This window comes from Diceros bicornis, chromosome 3 (genome assembly GCF_020826845.1).
Source record: "Diceros bicornis minor isolate mBicDic1 chromosome 3, mDicBic1.mat.cur, whole genome shotgun sequence".
Lineage (NCBI taxonomy): Eukaryota > Metazoa > Chordata > Mammalia > Perissodactyla > Rhinocerotidae > Diceros > Diceros bicornis.
Genome location: NC_080742.1, coordinates 95,623,578 through 95,642,815, shown reverse-complemented (window position 1 = coordinate 95,642,815; position 19,238 = coordinate 95,623,578). Strand labels below are relative to the sequence as shown.

Here is a 19,238-nt window from a genome sequence, read left to right as displayed (position 1 = left end):
CTAGAAATGAGAAATTACAATACACATTGGATCCTGGGGAGGCAGAGGATGACACAGGTGAAATAGTGCTAATGAGGAAAGTCTAGACAGAAAAGGGATATAGCTCAGGGGCAGAGCATCTGACTGCATATCAAGTAGCCCCTGGCTCAAGTCTGTGTGTCAGCTGTTGGCTCTTCATTTTGTTCTGACCACATGTTTGCATCCCCTCTGTCCTGTGTCTATGCTCCAGTGACCATAAATCTCCCCCATTCCTGCTTCATCACTTTTCTGTGGATTTCATCCTCTCTTCCAGTTACTTCTTCCATCTGTCACCTGGAAAGATGCAGCAAATGGAGGACGTGGGGAAAGAAGAGCAGAAATGAAGAGGGCAGTTCATCTCTTGCTCAGAATATTTAGTGCAAAGAGGCCTTAATCATAAACGTGGATTTGAGTCATGACCTGGTCATTAATCATGTGTGTTTTTTTGGGCATGCTTTGGATTACTGTCATTTTTTCAGATCTATACCATGATGGGCATAGAGTAAATTAATAGCTCCAAAACTGTCTGTGAGTCAAAATCACCAGGAGCTTGTTAGAGGCACACTCTGTGTCCCCTTCCCAGAGACTCTGGCTTAGGGGTTCTCAGGTGGGGCCCAAGAACTTTTACTTTTCCCGGCCCTGCCTACCCCACCCTAACCTCAAAGGGTCTGTTGAGCAGCCAATTCTAAGTCCTGCTCTTCTAGGTGAGTCTGAAGGATGTTCTAGCTGCAAACCTTGATGATTTCAATGCCAGGCCTTCAGCCAGGAGCTGAGGGAAAGAAGGATGCTGGTTATATGTACAGGTGTCAGTCAAGTGTGTAGAGGTGGGGGGACAGGGGTGGGCACAGTAGGAGAACTTCACTTTGCAGGGGTGTATGATGACAGATCACTAACAAGAAGACATTGCAAGGTGGTGCCAGCCAGGGTGTGGCTGTATAATTTTAGAGTGTTTATTAGACATAAGTGAGCAGATGGGAGTATAGCTCAGGGGTAGAGCATTTGACTGCAGATCATAGAGGTCCCTAGTTCAAGTCCAGGTGCCCCCTAGTGTGTCTGCTTTTATCTCCTGTAATAGCTGTTGTCCCCCCAACATTGAAACCTCTATGAGGAAGGAAGAGAGAAGAGGTAGGCCAGGACCTGATGGGTTCACCCTTGTGTTTCTCACAGACCCCAGTGGGCTCCACCACCCAACCCCACTGTGCTAGTCAGCCTCTGTCCTTTGGCTTCAGGTGGAAATTTGTGTTATTCTTTGACTGCCTGGCACCTGAACCTTCTTCCTCTATTTCAGCAACCCCCAATAGTATGAGTCTTGGTGGAAAGCACAGCTCTGCAACCTGTTACACCAAACAAATGTGCCAAATACTGGCACCCCGTGACTGCTGGCCAAGGGCCCAGCGCAGACTTTGTGGAGTGAGCAATACACACAGGCAGGAGACCGATTACACTTCATCTCAGGCAGGCAGAGCTCTGGCCTCCGAGGCAGGGCTGGTGGCTCATTCAGTGTCCAGCGGGGGCAGCAGTGGCTCCTGCCCAGCATGCTGCTGTGCTGTGGCCTTGGCTGGGATTCTGGCTGCCGGGCTCTCCCACCTTCCCTCCAGTGCCATGAGCTCCTGACGGCCTGTCGGCGATCGTCTCGTCTGTTTCTGTTAGATAGAGTCAGGTTCTGGGTTTGCACCTGTGTGCCTTGACTAGTACAGTAGTTGCTACCAGGAGTGAATTGCAAGCAAGAGCTCCTCAGGGAAACGGGGGCGTGTGGGAATTGGGGTTAATTGTCAGACCTAGTTTTACTAAGTCAGTAGAAGTCCAGTTGGTCCTTCCTGGAGGGGAATCTAGCAGACAACGGTTCATGGAAGCAAAACAGCTAAATAAATTGCTGCCTGTGGTCAGCTGACGTGGAGTGCCCATTGAGAGCAAGAGCCCTGGTCACTGCTGCCCTCAGACAGGGTGAGAAGCTGCAGGGGCGGGGGCTGCTTCTAACGTACCAGAAATGACTAGATCAAAGTCCAGCTTCTTCACTCCACGCACAGAAGGGCCCATGGGGCTTTTGACAACTGTGCTGAGAGAATCTGTCTAAGGCACCACGTGACGTAATGGAACACCACAGGCAAAGTGTGATCCTGCAGTTGCTAGATTCAGAGCCCCCTCTGGTCTCTTGTGTGAAAGTCGGGGTATTTCTCAGGGGAGAGCAGTTTCAGTTATCACAATGGGGGTCTTTCCAACCCGTCAGAATCCTTGTGCTACACATTTGGAATCCACACGGCCTGTGGCTCCAGTAGGGGACTGTGGGGTCCCCTGCAGACCTGTCTTGCGGGGTGAGGTGGGTGTGGTCGGGCTTTTCTGGGCAGTGGCCAAGCTCACAGATGGAGAGAGTCCCCATCCCAGTTCAGAAGCCCCTTTGGGCTTTGGTTCCCCGAACAGGCAGGTTTAAGCCCAATCCCTGCCCCTCCAGGTGTGCTGACCCCAGATGTGAGGCCTTCAAGGCAGGTGGGGCTGCTCACCAGGAGGATGGCTTCAGCCTTTCTGGCCAAATGTCTCCCCTGGTCTCAGCCCAACGATTTAGCCTTGGGATGAAGAGGAAGAAAAGGTAGAAGATGGAAAAGAAAGCGAAATCCAGCCTGTCGTCTAGAGGTTGAGGGTGGGGAGAACCAGGGAGATTTTAGAACAAATGGGCTGGAGAAGGAGTACAGAGGGAAGAGGAGGGGAGGGTCCAGTGAGAATAAAGTGCACCAGCCAGAGACAGGAGGAGGGAAGGTGCCAGGCAAGGCAGAGGAGGCTTCTGGGCACTCAAATGAGGGGTCAGTGGGAAAAGGGAGGGAGCTTATGGCCAGGAGAGGGTGAGTCAGCCAGGACACCAGGCCAACCAGGGAGAAAGAGAAATGACTGGGTTATGGAGGATCCCTCCCTGGGGAGGCCACAACTGTGAAACGGTGTCAATTAGGAAATAGTTTGAAGTGGGCTCCTGGCACAGGGGAAGAGAGCTGACTGCTGGTCAAGAGGTGTGTGGTTCAGATTCCTATGCCCCTGTGAGCTTATCTCATTTAGTACTAGATGTGGGGTGGAAATCATTCTGCTCATTTCCTGGGAAGGTCTATGTCATCTGGCCCAGTGAGGGCTCAGCTATGGGAAGCAGATGAAGGCAGCAGGCCAGTTTGTCTCTTGCCCCAGCATTGAGGGAGTGGAAAGAGCTCAAGACCAGCCATGTGTGATCTGGTCTCAACCTTGTTATTGATCAAGTATACTTGGCCATGTCTTTTAATTACAGCCACTTTTCAAGCCTACAACACGGAGCACCAAACTAAGTCGGTGGTTCCCAATTCTGACTTTCCATTGGGATCATCCAATGAGCTTGTTGAAAATAGAGTCTCCTGGCCCCACTCCCAACTATTCTGATCCAGGAGGTCTGACCTGGAGCCTATGAACTTCATTTCCATGAAAATTCGCTCCCTGCTCTCACCACCTCACACACCATTTGCTGTGATGGGCAGCCCAGCTGGGGAACCATGGCTTCAGTTTAGTCCAGAGGCCTTCCACTGACACAGCCATGGCTTTTACACTGATGTCCTTGGCCATGGATGGATGGGCATAGGCAGAGGATTGTGCAGAAGGGGATGGTGAGCAGGAAGGCCTTCCATCTGCAGTAGAGCAGGTCTTGTGGACTGACTAGACATAGCTCAGTGTTCTGCAGGAGTTCCGGAAAAAATTACAGAGGTCAGAGGTCTTCATTAAACAATCACAATGAGATGAGCTTTTAAGGACAGATGCTCCTTATCTGTTCTTATGCTTACTCACTGATTTTCCAGCTTCCTTTTCCTCTCTGGAGCCCATGATTTTGCACTGAGGAGAGAGAGAAAAGAAGTGGGGAGGGTCAGGCCAGTCCTCTGGGAAGCCCCAGGTGAATCCTCCACCATCTTCTCCACTCTCTCACTCCTTGCCATTAGTCCCACAAAGCCAACCAGAATCCCGCTCTTCCCCAGGCCCTGGGCAGAGTAGGGCAGGGTGTGGGTCTGTGAGTCTGGAGTAGGCTCCTGTGGGAGCGCTAAGACCTGGGAACATGGAGCCTCAGTCCAGGGCCTCTGACCTGCAGCCCAGCATGCTGAGCTCAGAAAGCTAAGCAGCGACTCCATTGTAGGGGTACATGGTGCTCCTGTTGGTTCAACTACTCCTGTGTCATAACCCAAGTGGGGTGCTATGGAGCATACAACAGGAGATGGAGACATAGCCTTATCTGTGGAGATCACATGGATCTGAGGAGAGTTGAGCTCCTGTGAAAGGGGAAATCTCAGGCTGGAACTGAGTGAGAGTCACAGGGACTGGAGGAAGCAGGGATCTGTGCCTTGTAAACTGTGATGTGCATATAATTCAGCTGAGGGAGCGTCTCTAAATGCAGAATGGGTCTGCACTTCCTGAGGAGTTGTCGGTCAGAGTTTGATCTGCTTCATCTTTCTTCTCCCTGTGTTCTGGCCTGGGGGGAACAGGCAATATAGGACCCGCTTTGGGATTAGAAGTGAGGCAAAGTAGGGGCACCTGGATTTGAACCAGGGATCTGTTGATCTGCAGTGAAATGCTCTACCCCTGAGCTATACCCCCTGCCCTGGGAGCATGGTATGATTAACACCTCTTACCTATATCAACACACTAGGACTCAGTCTTTCTGGTTGGCATGTCTGAGCCTGTTCTACTTCTCTGAACTCTGGCCTCCCTCCCACCATGAACCAGCCCTGCCACTTCCCTCATCACTTCTATATACACCTGGCTGAGGACCCCTGGGTAGCCTTATTGACCTTCACAGGTGGGGAAACCTATACTCCAGATAATGCTCTTCAACAATAGCAGTTATTGAGCATCTACTGTGTGTCAGGCGTGCTGGGATGGTGACATAACTGTTACTAGGTGGCTGTGCCTTCCCCTGTGCTGAAAGGAAGTTCAGAGCTCATGTCCGAAGGTTGTTTAATGAGATAAAACAATGTTCATGATAATTCCTCAAGTGAAAAGGCAGATTACAAACCAGTGTGCCTGGAGGAATTATAGATGATTTCAGCTTTTTAATGTGCTTTTATTGATCTTTCAACTTTTCCATCTTGAGCATGTTGCCTTTACAAAAAAAAAAAAATGACGCTTAGGAAAAATTATACTCTGGAAGAGTTCCACTTCTCGAATATTCATATCTGTCCACCTTCAGAAATATTCATATGAGTTCACAAAGACGTGAATGTGGAGACTCATTGCAGCCTTTTCTTTTGTATTAGCAATAAACTGAAAACCGCCTAAATATCCATCAACAGGGAATAGGTGGTACAGTCATAGGATAGGATATGATGCTACAGTAAAAGGTAAAATAGGTCCAGAGTACTCGCATGGAAAGGTGCTTAAACAATACCGTTAAGCAAAAAAAGCAAATTGTAGGACATATGTATGATGTGAGCTCACTTGGGCTTTTAAAAAGATACTACATATACATATTATTATATAATAGAAAAGATTATACACACATACAAAGATATTTACATATAAACATGTGTATATACATATGTACAAGTGTATATGTGTATATGATCTCCTATGGAAGGAAGCAAGACAAATAGTTACTCCCAGGGAGAGGGTGGGGGATTCTTTTATTTTCCAGTGTACAGGTATAATGATCCCAATGTCTACAGGTACTGAGGGCTAAAAATAAATGAGAGAAAGCACTATAAACATCCTCCAGGACGTCTTTGCCGCCTTTGCCACAGTCATCCTGATTCCTCTCTCTTCTTCAGATCCCAAACAGGCAGCCGCCGATCCAGAACCTCCCTGGTCTTTCCTTCATCCCTTGCCTCTGCCACATCAGTTTCAGGCATTTCTCATTTCTGCTGGTTTTCAGCCCCCTCCCCTCTGAAGTTGTCACTCTGATGTTTCACACACCAGTTGTCCACCATCCACCCAGCTAGATGGCATGATGTCCTTGGTTGATCTGAGGGCAAGGGGCGCCCCTGCAGTGGGCTGGGGGCAACCCCCTGCCTGCGACCTACAGCCAGCACCACCCAGGCCCTGAGGCACCTCACCCCTGTCCCCTCAGCTGCACCTGAGGCAAGTCACACACCAGCCCTCTTCCACACCTGCCTTCTCCACCCTGACCTCCTGCAGCCTCCCCAGGGCCTCTCAGCCTTAGAGGAACCGGCACTAATGGGAGAGTAGGGCACACCCGAGGAGCATACAAACCGTGTGGGAGTCTGTGAAAATAATGAGAGGCACGCTCACTTCAAGTCAGCTGAGGCTCACAATAAAGTCAAAATGATGATGACAGCATTTTTAAAGGCAGAGAGAGATTTTTATATTCATATGTGGAGCAAGAGAATCAAGGAAGGGATAGGCTCCAGCTCAGCAATGGAATCATATACATGGCAGAGAAACTGACAAGCCCCCTTCCCTGTAAGAGGGAGATGGCTAAACTAGGGAGTGGGGGGAGTCCCTAGGGAACCCTCCTTAAGGGCACAAAAGAGGCAAAGGCAGCTCTTACACGATTCTGGTGGGCCCCATGTGGAGAAGGAGGAAACTGAAGGCCCCTCTGCCTGAAATGGACCTACTGACCCTCAGCACCACAGAGCCCCTGTCTTCTTAGTCAGGGCTTGGACTGTACCGGCCCTAAAAAATCAGTGGCTGTCCTTGGGAGATGGCTTCCTTTATCAAGTCCACCAGTGGAAGTAGCCACTGGCCTGCAGCTCTTGTTGGCAGGAATATCAACAAGGAATCAAGGGAGTGCCCGTGGCCACCCTGGCCAGAGTCTGGGCCCATCTTCCCTACTTCCCTCCTGCATTATAATTCCCTTATGAAACTTCCCTAACCTTTCTGTATGGAAAACTGCATAAACTACCCAGCCTAATGTGCCCATCGTAGGGAGACCAAAGGGTTGAGGTTACAAAATTGGGGTGGGTTCCCACTGAAAGGGCACCTGCACATTGAGGGCTGCAATTGGAACCCCAGGCATGACTGACCATGCCAGAGGGTGGCTCATAGCAAAACCAGAGGTGGTAACAAAGACCCAAGAGGCCAGGGAAGCGAGAGGATGAACGCAAGGAAAGCAGTCAGGCAAATTTGCTCACCCCCCTGCCCTACCTCCAGAGGCTGGAATCCTGCCCTCTGCAAGGGAAGAGAAGGGATGAGCAAACATCTTTTGTGATGGCAAACTCTACTTTATAAAGGAGAACTTGTCTTCTGGGGGGAGGCATGCAGTGAAGACTGGCTCCTGGTGTCCCAACTTGGCAGTCTAGAACATGCCAAGAACTATCTAGAACTATCTAGATACTATGTAGATATAGAATATCTAGGACTATCTTCTCTCAGGGAGGCTGAAAAGTGGTTGGGAGAATTAAACTCACATAGGGCCCACATAGAGGCAGCGCTAGAGGAGACCACAGTGAGCAATGGGAATTTTGTGAAGCAGGGGTCGCATCATCTGCCTCCTCTCGCTGTGCAGAGGCCTAAGCTGAGCAAAGCAGCTGAATTCCAGCACCAGCTTCTGCAGCTAAAATGGACAGGGGCTGCCCTGGAAGAAGCAGGCAGTGTGGCCTCACCATCCACGAGAGGGAATTTTCCACATCAGCTCCAATGAGACACACACTACTTTTGCCTATTAACTACATAAGTAGTTTACCTTACCAGTATGTCATAAAATGAATTTATCACTATGTCATAAAATGACTCAAACATCACTTCCTCAAGGAAAATTTCCCTGCCTCCTGAAATAGCTTAGATATCCCAGTAATACATTCTTATAGTACCACTGCATCTTATCTATTTCTCCTAATTTTCAGTTTTTTAATTTTTGTGAATATTTGTAAATATCTATATACCCCTCTAGTTTCATGAGACCATGTCTATTTTACTTACCATTGGGCTAGATCACGTAAGGACATCAGCTTTCACCCTGAAGGAGATGGGAAGTTATTCGGGGATTTTGAGCAGAGGAATGACATAAGCTAGTTTTCTCCTCTGGCTGTTATGAGGAGACTAGGGGCAGGGATACAAGTTTAGGAAGTTATTGCAGTAATCCAAGTGAGAGATGATTTGTATTTGTCTAGTGCAGTAATGGTGGAGGTGATGAGAAGTGGTCAAATTCCGGATGAATTCTGAAGTAGTGTGAACACGATTCACCAAGATTTGAATGCAGGGTGTGAGAAAAGTCAAGGATAACACCAAGGATTTTGACCTGAGCAGCTGGTAGAATGGAGTTGCCATTCTCTGACACGTGGCAGATTGCAGCAGAAATGAAATCCGAGCACGTAATGGAAATCAGGACTTCAATCTGGGGCACATTAAGTTAGAGCCTTCTGTTAAATAGCCAAGTGGAGAAGTCGAAAATGAAGCTGGAGTTCAAAGAGGAGGTCCTAGTGGAGGATATAAATTTGAGGGTCATCTGCCCATTAAAGCCAAGGGACTGAATGAGCTCACTGAGCAAATGTGAGTAGAAAAGAGAAGAGGTCTGGGGACTAAGTCCTACACCCTCAAATGTTTAGAAGTTGGTGTGTTGAGGAGGAAACGGCAAAAGAGATTGAGAAAAAGTGGCAGTGAGGTATGAAGAAAACAAAACAAACAAACAAAAAGAGTCACAGTCCAAAGTCAATGGAAAGAAGGCCTCCTGAGAGATTGAGTCAAGGACTGAGAATCAACATGACAGATGGTCATGATGACTTTGCCAAGAGCGGTGAAGACAAGCACACGGAGGGAAGGGGATTGGGCAGATAATGGGTGTTCTCCTAGGAAGCCTTCCTTGATCCTCTTGACGGGTGGGTCCCCTGCCGTGTGCTCCCGTGGCACCTTGTACTTCTGTCGTATCACACATCACACTTTACCATAATCACTGCAACCTTGTGCCTGCAAGGTTCCTTTCACACAGTGAGAGGCCAATAAATATATGAATGTGTAAAAATGTGTGAACAAACAAGAGAGGATATAATTGATGGGACAAGATCCCACAGAGAGCAGGGGAATGGATCAAGAACACGGGATTTGCTCTAAAGAGCAGGAGAAAGACTTGTTTTCTCTTAGGCTGGAGGGGATGAGAGCAGCATAAGGACGCTGAGTGACCTCACATCACATGGCCGTGGTCTTCTCAGTCAAGTAGGAAACAAGGTCTTCCAGAGAGAATAAAGGAGGTAGGGGGGCCGGCCTGGTGGTGTAGTGGTTGAGTGCGTGCTCCGCTTCGGTGGCCCAGGGTTCACAGGTTCGGATCCCGGGCGCAGACCTAGGCACCGCTTATCAAGCCATGCTGGGGCAGGTGTCCCACATATAAAGTAAAGGAAGATGGGTACAGATGTTAGCCCAGGACCAATCTTCCTCAGCAAAAAGAGGAAGATTGGTAACGGATGTTAGCTCAGGGCTAATCTTCCTCACCAAAAATCAAATAAAATAAAAAAATAAAAGAGGCAGGGTGGCACTCATTACCTGAGAGGAAGGGCAAAATTTGCACTACACGCTGTGGGAAATGGAGGAGAGGTGAATTTGAAAGGAATGGAATCATTGCTCATTAGCAGACGGCTGCCATTTGAGGTCAGACTGGCATAGATTTGCAGTGGGATCATTTGTCTGGCTCTACAATTTACTCCAGCTCCTAGAGCGAAGGTGGAGAAAGTCAATGGCGTTGTATCCACAGAAGCAGAAGGGCATGTGAAGAAGGCAGACAGACCACAGGCAAAGACCTCAAAGGAACCATGATTGTGAGGCTAACCGTGGGGTCCATAATGGGTAGGCAGACAGGTGAGACACAAGGGGGCTTAGGGATGGTGCAGAAACACAGAGAAATGAAAGAGATTAAGGTCAAAATGAGGATAATGAACAATGTCAGTAACAGTAAGGACAAGAAGAGGTAAAAACTAGAAGAGGTATCAGAAAGGACTTTTAAGATTGAAGATCTTGAGAGGGAATAGTTCTGAGCGATGATCAAGTTCGGGTTGTGTGTTAGGAGACTTGGCCAGGAGTGCAGAGCACCCAAAATAACAAAGAATCAAAACAAAACACAAAGCAGCAAACAAACCAGAAGAAATTTCTTTCTCTCTCACTTAAAAGTCCACTTAGATTGTCCAGGACTGGTCTGGTGTTCCATAGGGTCAGGAACCCGATTCCTTCTTTCTGGTTGTTCCAGCCTATACGGTTTTCATTCCAAAGTTCTCCTCATGGTCCAAAATGACATGTCCCACTTTAGCATCATGTCTATCTTCTAGCCAGCAGGAAGGGGAAGAGGAAAGACAACCTCTCCCTTTAAGAGCACCCATCACTCTCACCTACATCTCCTTGACCAGACTGTGCACTTGGCCTCACTTAACTCCAAGGGAGGCTGGGAAATGTAGTCTGTCTTCTGTGAAACCACGTGCCCAACTAACAACCAAGAAAGAGGATAGCACAGATACTGGGGGAAATACTCAATCTCTGCCTCACCATACTTCTTTATAGCTGTAGTGGGTTGGAATCTGTGAACACTGTGAGAGCCAAGAAGATGGAAACCTCACGAGGCCTTAGCATTGGAAGGATCATCAATGTGATGTTGACATTACTGAGGGTGAAGGCAGAGGGAGACAAGGAAAATATGACTGTTAGCCTGGTTCTAAAGTCTCCCACTAAGTTTGAGGAGTCCCAAATATGGATGCCTACATCCACAAGGACGAGGAGAGCACAGCTTAAGGGGATGGAGATGGCTTTGAAGGAGAGGTGTTGAGGAATGGTCGAGGAGCTAGGATCTAGAAGAGGCAATGTTGGGAATAAGGAATAGGAAGGGGGAGGAGGGACCCTCTCTGGCTGGGAGGTTGAAGGGAGAGGGACATCTTCAGAGGAACTCTGGGCATCAGGTGTGCAAGGATATATGAAAAGGGGAGTTAAAGGGAAAGGTGAAGGAGAAAGAAAACTGGCCCCCATTGAACGGGGGTTCCACAGAGTGGCTGTGGGGCTGGCGGGATTGGGTTGCAGGACCCGTCATAGGAAGGAGGAGGTGAGATGGAGGCTGCCACTAGAGAGATCATTTTTGTATCAGAAGGTGTCCCTGCTTTCATATCAGAAGCAGGGACAGGAAAGGGACAAGGAACCAGGTTCTAAGCCAAAGTTTCAAGTGTTTATGAAACCGGAATAACAAACCTCTTTGAAGAAAAAAATACTGATTAAGAAATTCGAGTCTCTCATTAACAAAAGGAATCAGCATTAATGAACGGGAACCTCTGAAGCACATCACTGAAGATAAAAGAAGTCTTGTTTTTTCAGGCACTTATGTCGTATGCTGATAAGAGAATTCAGAGGATACAGGATATTTACAACCCGGGGAGTTAGACAAAGAGCTATTTGCCAACTTATCAAGTTAGACAAAGTTTTAAGGAAGACTAGACTTGCCCTGCTCCCTTTTAAATGGCTATTTCTTTGGTGTGTTTTCCTGTCATTCAACGTAAAGAGATTAAGACTCTCTTGATGTCATAGTTTTACTATGAGAACTTGTTTTTAGCCCATCTGAAGTATAGACTTCCGTTGCTTATATAAACCTGAAGGATTGTGAAATGTTTTTTAGGTAGTTGTGAGAAATGTCATAAAAGATCAATAGTTTAAGGGATAATAAAAATTATGAATTGTACTTCTGAATTACATGCTATAATCTCTGAACCCACAATGAATTCTGAGGTTTTCTACCAAAATGTTCAACTGTTTGTTCTCCAAACCATAGAAAGCCATCACATTCTTTAGTTTTGAGATGGTTGATAAAATTCACTGGTCCCTTCTGCAGAAGTTTGCTTTTAAAGTTTGAATAAGACATAAAATTGTCTTTAATGGTTACACAACCTAAACTTACACTTTAACATGTTGATATTTCATCCTCTGCGAACTCTGTGGGCCCCAAGAAGGCTCACTCCCTGAGCCACGGATGCTGGTGGTTTGGTGGGAAATAGAAAACCAATTCCACCTCGTCCCAGGGAGAATGCCTGGATTGAGAAGCAGAAAATTAAGGAAACTGAGAAATGCTGAAACAGCGGTTGTCCCTGGAAGATACTGTTAAGGTCAAGTTACAAATGATATACACATAAGGATGAATAAGAGGAATCCAGAACACAAGATGCTAGACAGACAGACCCAGGATGAGGCAACCTTGGTCTGAGAAGGCTTCCTGGAAGCTCTGAGAAAGCTGGTTCTCAACTGAGCTGCAAACTAGGAACCCTGGGGACCTTTACCATACCTGGGCTCCACCCCAGATATTCTGATTTACTTGGTCTGGGTGGGGCCTGGGAAATGATACTTTTATAGACTCTTCTGGTGATTCTAATTTATATTTGGAACTAAGAACCACCAACTACCATATTAAAGCTTCAACATTGGCTGGTTCCAAGAAAAAAATCTTTACACTCATGTCTAATAAGGAAGAAGAAGTTGAAATGCAGCACCAATTTAAAAGGTCAAAATTAGAAATACATAGGGGGCACCCAGATTTGAACTGGGGACCTCTTGATCTGCAGTCAAATGCTCTACCCCTGAGCTATACCCCCTCCTGCTATGGTATGACTTAATTAACATCTTTCATCTGTACAGTCACACCCAGACTACCTGTAAACCTATGAGTTGCCACTTCAGGATGGACCTCTCTTGGGAGCTGCCAGGCCTGCTTCGGTGAAAACTCATCAGTCTGCTGCGTAATGGGAGACAGGCTGCCTCCTCGAAAGCACTGCAGGCTGTGTCCTCCCCAGCCTACAGTCCCTGGGTGTGGGCAGCAGCATGGAGGAGCATTGACATTGACTTTTATAATGGCCTTCAGAGTCAAATGCCTGTGCCTGTCATGGTAGATACCCGAAAAAGAGAAATGTGACATGATCGAGGTGTCTGTCCAAACCCATGTAATGAGGGCCTGACCCTCATCGGCCAACATTCAGTTCAGGGTACTTTCTACTAAACTACAATCTAGGACACAAGATGACTCTCCCAACTTCCACTTCTTCAGTTATAGATGGAGAATGATCCACTCTGAGAAATAGTCAGAATGGCTGAGTAGATTTAGGAATCCACAAAAGCATTGACAGACCTATGCTAACATAATTTAAGGACCAAGAAATGCTACTAGAGAAGAACTACATTCAACCCAGTGGCTTTCTGATCTGTGGGCAAAGCCCTGTCACATCTAGAAGAAAAACATGTTTTCATTAGCACCTTTTCATCTCCACAGCCATGTCAAGGCCCGGTTTCTGCTGTTGTCACAGGAGCTGGTAAACTTTCTCTTCTGCAAACTGTCTCTCCCTCCTGCTGGAATTTCTCCCTCTTACCCGCCAGCCTTTCCCTTGGGGTCCTGGCAGCCTCCTGGGAGTGTGGTCCAGAAGCTTCTCCCCTCTTCTCCTGGCCAAGGGGCTGATTTCTACACTGATTCTACGGTGACACTAAAGGCCTCTGGATTTCTCTTTTCAGCAATAAGGAGGACTGCTAGGTAAAATTGAAAGGATTGATGAGCCTGCAAGGGCACAAAAGAACCCCCAGAGGCCAGGGACTAGGCACCAGCGTGAGTCCAGGACGGCGAGGGCCGAGGTAGCAGGACACCTGGACATGTGTCTGGTTGACGGTAGCCTAGAGGGTCGGTCGTCCAAGGATGAGAGGACAGTTCCAGAGACAGAGCCTCAGGCCCCACCCATGGTGGAGAGTCAGAAGAGAGCCAGCCTTGCTTAAAGACAGGACTTAGGAAGGGCTGAACTCTTAAGGAGAGAGTGATTAGAAGACAGAAAAAGAAAGCAACCCTGAGAATCAGCAGCCACTGGCTGACTGATGGGGCCTGGGTCCTGAATTTGCACTCTTTATCTGGTCTGAAAAACTATAGGCAGTTATTTTAATTTCAGATGGACTTGGGGGTGTTGAGTGCCACAGACTCCTAGTCAAATGAAAATGTTCCCTGAAGGAAGCTTCAAAGAATTCCCATGCAGAGGGTTTCAACAAATGTAAGTCTGGGAGAAGCAGGGTAGCATGGAGGCCAACGGCATAGACTCTGAAGCTAGACAGTCTGGGTTCAAGTCCTACCCCATCTCTAAGATTACTTCCCCTGTCTATGCCTCAGCTGCATAATCTGTAAAATGGGCATGATAATAGTATATACTTGATGAGTTGTTGTGTAGATTAAATGAGTTAATCCTCTAAAGCACTTGGAACAGGACTGACACATAGTAAGCTCTATGTAACTGCAAACAAATAAAAAACTCACATGAGAATCATCAGAAATAATAAACATTGGAACTCGGACCTGCAAAGACTCCACGTAGGGAATGATTTGAATAAATCAAAGAGTATCTTAAAAGAGAAATATAAACAGAATTGAGGAGCAAAAGACTATAACAAATGATCAAATATATTTGAAAAACTAATCAAATAAGATTCTAGAAATGAAAAACGTGATTAATGTTTTCCTTGTTATTTACTATTTATTGAAGTGTAACTTAAAGTACCCAAATCATAAATGTACCCGATGATGAATTTTTACATTTTTACCCATATAATCACCACTCAAATCAAGATAAAGAGAATTTCTAGCCCCTCTGAGGGTTCCCTTGGACCCCTTCCCAATTACCCCCTCTCCCCACAAGGTAACCACCATTCTATCTCTATGGGTTAGTTTTGCCTGTTCATGAATTTCATACACATGGAATCATATAGTAGTTATTTTCTTTTGAGTCTGGCTTCTTCCACCCAACCTCATGTTTATGAGATTCATTCGTACTTGTCCACTGTAGCAGTAATTTGTTCTTTTTTATTCCTGTTTAGCATTCCATTGTACGACTATACCATGACTTAGTTATCTATCCTACTGTTGATGGACATTTGAGTTGTTTCCAGTTTGGGGCTATTAAGAGAAATGCTGTGGACCTGCCCAGTGGCGCAAGCGGTTAAGCGCGCGGCTCCGCTTCCGCGGCCCGGGGTTTCGAGGTTCGGATCCTGGGTGCGCACATCCGCGCAGCCTGTCACACCGTGCTGTGGTGGCATCCCATATAAAGTAGAGGAAGGTGGACACGGATGTTAGCCCAGGGCCAGTCTTCCTCGGCAAAAAAAAGGAGGCTCAGCATCAGATGTTAGCTCAGGGCTGATCTTCCTCACCAAAAAAAAAAAAGAGAGAGAAATGCTGTGATGAGCATTTTTGTACGCACATGTACACTCTCCGAGGTATATATCTAGGAATGTATTTGCTGAATAATAGGGTGCTCATATTTTCAACTTTAACTGATAATGCTGGACAGTTTTCTAAAGTGGTTATACCAAATTAATAAATTATAATTTGGAATTATAAGTTTTATATAAAATTATATATATAACAATGTTTTATAATTGTATAGAGTTTGCACATCTTTGATTGTATTTATTCCTTGTACTTTGATATTTTATGTTATTGTAAGTGGAATCTTTTTTTTCATTTTCGAAAATTTGTTGCTGGTACATTGAAATACAATTAATTTTAATTTTGAATCCAGAAACATTGCTAAACCATCTAATTCTAATAATGTGCTTAGAGACCCTTTTTATGTTCTACATATACACCCATATCATCTGCAGATATCACAGTTTGTTTCTCCTTTATAGATGTAAGTTTCTATTTTTTTCTAGCCCTACTGCCCTGGCTGATACCTTCAGTGCATTATTGAATAGAAGGGATGATAGTGGACATTTTTGTCTTGTTTTCAATTTTTAATGGAAAGCTTCCAACATCCCACCATTAAATAGTATTTACATTTATATTTTAGGGAGATATTTTGTAGCATATTAAGGAGGTAAATGCTTGTCCTAGCTTGCCGAGAATCTGTTTGAAATCATGAATGTGTATTGAATTTTATTGAATGTTTTTCTTCATCTGTTTTAGTGATCACATGATTTTTTCCCCTGTAATCTGTTGTCTTAGTTTGAATTTTTCCAGAAGTAGACCCTGAACTAGAACTTGAGTGCAAGTAGTTTATTTGGGAGATAAGTCTAGTAAAACATTAGCAGGGAGTAGGTAAGTCAGACAGAGAAAGGAAAGAAGCAATAAAAGGTGTTTTTGGAAATTGTAATAATGTTTTCTTTTTAATTCCTTATATTGGTTATTAATGTTTTCTTTTTTTACTTTGGTCAATCTTGTCTGTGTTTTCATTTTTATCTGTTTCAAAAATCAGAGCAGAAATAAATGAAATTGAGACCAAAAAAACAGTAGAAAGGATTAACAAAACAAAGAGTTGGTTCTTTGAGAAGATAAACAAAATAGACAAACCCTTAGCCAGGCTTACCAAGAAAAAAAGAGAAAAGGCTCAAGTAAATAAAATTAGAAATGAAAGAGGAGAAATTACAATGGATACCATGGAAATACAGAGGATTATAAGAGAATACTATGAGAAATTATACGCCAAAAAATTGGACAATCTAGAAGAAATGGATAAATTCTTAGACTCATACAACCTCCCAAAACTGAACCAAGAAGAAATGGAGAATCTGAATAGACCAATCACAAGTAAAGAGATTGAAATAGTAATCAAAAACCTCCCAAAAAATAAAAGTCCAGGACCAGATGGCTTCTCCGGTGAATTTTACCAAACATTCAAAGAAGATTTAATACCCATCCTTCTCAAACTATTCCAAAAAATAGAGGAAGGTGGAACACTTCCTAAATCATTCTACGAGGCCAACATCACCCTGATACCAAAGCCAGACAAAGACAATACGAAGAAAGAAAATTACAGGCCAATATCGCTGATGAACATTGATGCAAAAATCCTCAACAAAATATTGGCAAAGCAAATACAACAATACATTAAAAAGATCATACACCATGATCAAGTGGGATTTATACCAGGGACGCAGGGATGGTTCAACATCCGCAAATCAATCAACATGATACATCACATCAACAAAACAAAGAATAAAAACCACATGATCATCTCAATAGACGCAGAGAAGGCATTTGACAAGATACAACATCCATTTATGATAAAAACTCTCAACAAAATGGGAATAGAAGGAAAGTACCTCAACATAATAAAGGCTATTTATGACAAACCCACAGCCAACATCATACTCAACGGGGAAAGACTGAAAGCCATTCCTCTGCAAACAGGAATGAGGCAGGGCTGCCCACTCTCACCACTCCTGTTCAACATAGTACTGGAGGTTTTGGCCAGAGCAATTAGGCAAGAAAAAGAAATAAAAGGAATCCAAATAGGTAACGAAGAAGTGAAACTCGCACTATTTGCAAATGACATGATTGTATATATAGAAAACCCTAAAGAATCTGTTGGAAAACTATTAGAAACAATCAACAACTACAGCAAAGTTGCAGGGTACAAAATCAATCTACAAAAATCAGTTGCATTTCTGTATGCTAATAATGAACTAACAGAAAGAGAGCTCAAAAAGATAATACCATTTACAATTGCATCAAAAAGAATAAAATACCTAGGAATAAATCTTACCAAGGAGGTGAAGGACCTATACAATGAGAACTACAAGATATTATTGAAAGAAATCCATGATGACATAAAGAAATGGAAAGATATCCCATGAACGTGGATTGGAAGAATAAACATAGTTAAAATGTCTATATTACCTAAAGCAATCCACAGATTCAATGCAATCCCAATCAGAATCCCAATGACATTCTTCACAGAAATAGAAAAAAGAATACTAAAATTTATATGGGGCAACAAAAGACCCCGAATAGATAAAGCAATCCTAAGAAAAAAGAACAAAGCAGGAGGCATCACAATCCCTGACTTCAAAACATACTACAAAGCAATAGTAATCAAAACAGCATGATACTGGTACAAAAACAGACACACAGATCAATGGAACGGATTTGAAAGCCCAGAAATAAAACCACACATATACGGACAGCTAATTTTCGACAAAGGTGCTAAGAACATACAATGGAGAAAAGAAAGTCTCTTCAATAAACGGTGTTGGGAAAACTGGACAGCCACATGCAAAAGAATGAAAGTGGACCATCTGCTATCGCCATTCACAAATATTAACTCAAAATGGATCAAAGACCTGAAGGTGAGACCTGAAACTATAAAACTCATAGAAGAAAATATATGCAACACACTATTTGACATTGGTTATAAAGGAATCTTTTCAGATGACATGCCTACCCAGACTAGGGAAACTAAAGAAAAAATAAACAAGTGGGTCTTTATCAGATTAAAGAGCTTCTATAAGACAAACGAAACCAGAATCAAGATGAACAGACAACCAACCAGCTGGGAGAGAATATTTGCAAAACATACATCTGACAAGGGGTTGATCTCCATAATATATAAAGAACTCACACAACTGAACAACAAAAAAACAAACAACCTGATCAAAAAATGGGCAGAGGAAATGAACAGACACTTCTCCAAAGAAGATATACAGATGGCCAACAGGCACATGAAAAGATGTTCAATATCACTAATCATCAGGGAAATGCAAATCAAAACAACACTAAGATATCACCTCACGCCCGTTAGAATGGCTATAATCACCAAGACAAAAAACAACAAATGTTGGAGAGGATGTGGAGAAACAGGAACCCTCATACACAGCTTGTGGGAATGCAAACTGGTGCAGCCTCTAGGGAAAACAGTATGGAGATTCCTCAAAGAATTAAAAATAGTGATGCCCTATGACTCAGCCATCCCACTACTGGGAATCTATCCAACGAACCTGAAATCAACAATCCAAAGAGGTTTATGCACCCCTATGTTCATTGCAGCATTATTCACCATAGCCAAGAAGTGGAAGCAACCTAAGTGTCCCTCGACTGACGATTGGATTAAGAAAATGTATATATATACAATGGGATACTACTCAGCCATAAAAAAAGACAAAATCGTCCCATTTGCAACAACGTGGATGGGCCTGGAGCATATTACATTAAGTGAAATAAGCCAGAAAGAGAAAGACAAACACTGTATGATCTCACTCATATGTGGAATATAAACCAACACATGGACAGAGAAAACTGTACTGTGGTTACCAGAGGCAGTGGGGGTGGGGGGTGGGCACAAGGGGTGAAGGGAGTCATATATATGGTGATGGACAAACAAAAATGCACAACCCAAAATTTCACAATGTTAAAAACCATTAAAACATCAATAAAAAACAAAAAAACAACTTTTGCTTCATTAGCCCTTACTCTTGTATATTTGTTTTCTATTTCATCAATTTATTTTTCATTAATTAATCTTTATTATTTTCTTTCTTATTCTTTCCTTTAGTTTATTTTACTGTCCATTTCACACCTTTTTGTGATA

At 44.3% G+C, this 19,238-nt stretch overlaps 2 non-coding genes across 2 annotated transcripts; one reads left to right on the top strand and one right to left on the bottom strand.

Moving 5' to 3' along the window:
* The first annotated feature begins 991 nt into the window (after positions 1-991).
* Positions 992-1,064, top strand: TRNAC-GCA (transfer RNA cysteine (anticodon GCA)). Its single transcript has one exon. It is a non-coding gene; the product is annotated as a tRNA-Cys (tRNA).
* Positions 1,065-12,434: 11,370 nt separating this feature from the next.
* Positions 12,435-12,506, bottom strand: TRNAC-GCA (transfer RNA cysteine (anticodon GCA)). Its single transcript has one exon. It is a non-coding gene; the product is annotated as a tRNA-Cys (tRNA).
* Between the last annotated feature and the right edge of the window lie 6,732 nt (positions 12,507-19,238).